Genomic DNA, 4,351 nt, shown 5'->3' with positions numbered 1-4,351 from the left:
ATTCATTTGTTTTGTGGGGCGAGTTACCTCCCCCGTCGTTTCGGGGGCGTCTTCGTTCAGGACTTGGGTTCGACTCGAGTACAGATATTCGCATATTTATTGAAAAGTGTCACTAAATTGGTAGTTGGGATAACTGTTTATTGTGTGTGTTCGTTTTAGAGCCACTCCCATACTGAAATATAGCCCGCCAACAATGTACTATATAATACATTCCAGCGATGAGATAATTTCGATTAATTCATTGATCTAAGATGTTTTTCTTTTATATGATTTTCATACTAAGTTTCTTGTTTCAAAAGTAAATCTGTTATCTATACATTCCAAACGTGTACACAAACAAACAAAGTTTATGTACAAAATAGGTTTATTTATCAAGTTCAGATATCGCCTCGGATATCCTATAGATGTTGTCCCATTTATTCTATTTTTCTCTGAAGAAAAAACTACATGTGTAAGGGTAATACAAAAAAACGCAACTCGGAATTGCGAATTATCTGTCCCTCGTGAATCAGTGTCGCAAAAGATCGGATAATCCGTCATTCCTCGCATTTTGTACCAGACAAACAAGAGATTGATATATTTGCAACGTCAAACACCGTCGAGGTACGATGAAGTCAATAAAGCAAATCACGAAGTTAGACTATCCGATCCATTTACTGGCCGCTAACCCTGCTTCCCATGGGGTTTGGAATATGCCAGTTTGGTATGATAACATATGTACAATAATTAAGAGCTAAGACAAAATTGTTATGGATGAGCAACTTCTTTATTACAATAGGGCGACATTTCGGTGTAGATTCTAGCACCGTTATTAACCAAATGGATGGATCATTTGCTTGATAACGGTGTTAGAATCTACACCAATCTCATCCATAACAATTTTGTCTTAGTTACCATTCCAACTTCTAAATGCCACTCAAAGAAGTAATAATTAAGAGATAAATGCGCTTTGTTTTCAATGTACATAAATAAGATATACGCATCTGTATATATATATGACGGCGCATAAGTGATTTTGGAATCGAATGCGCACATAAGGTAAGGGCCATTTTCAAAGTTCGGGAAAACTTTGAGCAGAGACCATATATCGGTATATGGTCTCTGCTTTGAGATATTGATTTGGTAAATAACTGAAGAAAAAACACACCCGCTTCCTACCTTTCATTTTTGATGACGTGGGCTTTTTTAGTGTTGCCCTCAGAAACAAATGAGAAAACACGGGGATATACCACCTACTGACTCTTGTTCGTTAGTTTGTTTAGCAGTCTTTACCAAGTCTAGGTCAGGATTCTTTGAACATCAACAGCGACAGCCTGACCGACACAGCTCTGTGTACGACGGCGCCCATCGCAATATAACACTTATAGTTTGGTTTGCAATATATCCTTTAATCACGGAGTATACATAACACTTATATAAACTCCTTGATTTGATAAAGGTAAAATCACGCAAACAATACCCGTAGCCATCATCGACAAAATTGTGTCTGAAGGACGGGTACAAAGAATGTTCTCATCGAAAACCACGCGTTCGTCTGCAACTCGAGATCTAACTAAAGTCGGTCGGGCGGGGTTCGACGAATAAGGTCAAGGGTACTGCGCTGTTTCTTCCAATCTAAGTGCGCTTAACACACATTGTGTATTTTGGAGCCAGCGATGAAAGTGTCGTTGCCCGTGTCTGTTTTAAGAATAGTGATATATATATATATTAAAACTTGATATAAAAAAACGATTAGTGAGTAAATCGCTTGGGTGATTTTACATCTCTTCTGTCGATCACTGCATCTGTGAATTTGGATGTTGAACTGACCAGAGATCATATTTAAGAAATAAACGACGATCGAGTCGTTTATTTCTTATATGAGATATCAACATTATGTACAGCCTCATGCATTAAGGATGATGATAAAATGTACAAGCTTTAAAAAAATTTACCCGTAATTTAATTAATGATGACTCACTTGATAGAATCCGACCTCGGCAATATGTCGGACAAGTCCATTTTATGAACAGATGGGTTTGGTATTGGTACTTACCGCATATTCTCAGAATCCTCACGTCGATTATCCAACTTTCCGATGCGATCGTTCCGTCACTGGGATTATCTGGGCAGCCCAGCTACATCTACCGTATTCGACGTAATAAGCGCCCCGCTCTAATAAGTGCCCACGGCGATATTTGCTAATATATTGGCTAGTGAACAATCCCAATTAGCACCCCTTCCGATTGATCAATATACACCTATTTATTCGTGTAAAATACGCACTCGTGTGTAATATGCACCCTCAATTATGGTGAATTAAATCCTGGAAAAATATATCTGTCGTATATAAAAATTTCAGGCTGTCAGCATAAACCACGAAATTTATCTTTCAACTCTGTTTTTTCACCAAAATAATATTCTAATAAGAGCCCCCTATTTCTACTTTTGAGAGCGCCCTGGGCGCTTTTTACGTCGAATACGGTATATGGGGAACAACTCACTAGACACATCCCTCTAAAAAATAACGTCTTCCACTATACGACGTCATCAAGTTGCGAGCGCATGTTCGAATCTCCAGAAATGACTTCATGATAGAACAATGTTTTATCGTGGAATAAACTTCGTTTGTCATTGTTCTTTGTGATTTATCGCGTAGCTATCTATATGAACAGAAGAACGAAGTGTGGTTTATTTCACGATACAAAATACGGGTAAATATTTAAAGAGTTTGCACATATATAATCACCATTAAAGAGGCTGTACATAATGTTGATTTCTCATATAAGAAACAAACGATTTGTGGTCGTTGTTTATCGCACTTTAACACCTCATGGTTTATTCTCCCTGCTGTGTTTTATTGTACGATAAACAACTCCCACTCGTCGTTTATTTCTTAAATAAAGGTCTCTGGTCTGACTCAATTATTGACCAGTGTTACCAGACGTTGTGCAACCAGGGGAGAACAGAACACAGTTTTTGTTTTTCCCAAAATAATTTTGATTACGAACTAAAACAAAGGTACATAGATAGATATATCATGGACACTTATATTTAGGGACTGATCATTTATTTTATGGGGCGGTGAGGAGATGTGCCCCAGGACTGTATTTGAGACTTTAATGTTTTTCTTCCTTACAGCGTTAGAAATTGGCACTAGTCCTGTAGTCCTCGTCAAACTGCCCAATGGTTAAGGTATCACAAGGACTAGTAGAAATTTGCCCTTTATAAGGCTTTTGCTACTTGTTATCATTATAAGGACTAGTGGACTAGGGGCGGTCGGGTAGCTCAGTGGTTAAAGCTTTCGCTCGTCACGCTGAAGACCCGGGTTCGATTCCTGACACTGGTACAATGTGTGAAGCCCATTTCTGGTGTCCCCCGCCGTGATATTGCTGGAATATTTCTAAAAGCGGCGTAAAATCAAACTCACTCACTCACTCACTAGTGGACTAAAAATGTTAGTTTCTACCCCTGCCTTATGATACCGTTGGGATTCCGGTTATTTGCCCCGAGCAACCTATGCTGGTTGTAGGAGGCGACTGTGAACACTACCGGCCATTTCTCTTTGCGGTTACCACGGACTTGTATAACTTGTTTTATAGGTCCGTGCGGTTACGGAGAAGGGCGAGGTTGGCCGATTGTCGGGCTCGGTAATTTTGATGTTTGCGTGTTACCGTGTCCCCTCATCTGTTCCTCTTTTATTATTGCTAAAAGCGGCGTAAAACCATACTCACTCATTTGTTCGGGAACACCCGTTGCCCCAGTAGTGACATAGAAGAACTTACATTATATGATTAAACGAGGAACGGACGGGGGGGGGGGGGGGGGGGGGGGGGGGTACGGAAACCTCAGCTTGCGTGTCACCGTACCAGTCAGTGACTCACTGGATTGTGTGGATAATTTACAGGCCGCTGTCATACAGACTAGAAGAGCATACACTCCCTCTTTACCCAAGTCAGTTTTGAAAACAAAACAACGTGAGAAGTAGTGTGTGTTTTCACTCGTGTTACTCCCAAAAAACCTCTTTACGGAAGCCATGCACGAACACGTAAGGGAGTAAATCAATATATACGTGGCTGGTCGCTGATCGAAATCGATTTTCTCAACCACTCACCCATCTGGCGTGCTCATCGGCAGATAAAACAGCACTGATTGGTCACATGGTTTTTTACCAAAATTGTAATTTGTACTGGAAACGGAAATTGCACACCCAAAAAGTGGTGTGAGCTTCGCCTTCTGCAAGAGCTAATGCTGTTTGCGTTGTCATGTGGTCACATCAGATATGCAGTGATCCCGCTGGCTTTTGAAACTGCCAGTCCTTGTGGACTGGCAACTCTATGTTCAGTGCGAGGATGTCATGTCTGAAGTAACT

Source organism: Haliotis rufescens, unplaced genomic scaffold (genome assembly GCF_023055435.1).
Source record: "Haliotis rufescens isolate VD_foot unplaced genomic scaffold, xgHalRufe1.0.p SCAF_12, whole genome shotgun sequence".
Classification (NCBI taxonomy): Eukaryota; Metazoa; Mollusca; class Gastropoda; order Lepetellida; family Haliotidae; genus Haliotis; species Haliotis rufescens.
This window is presented reverse-complemented; position numbering follows the sequence as displayed.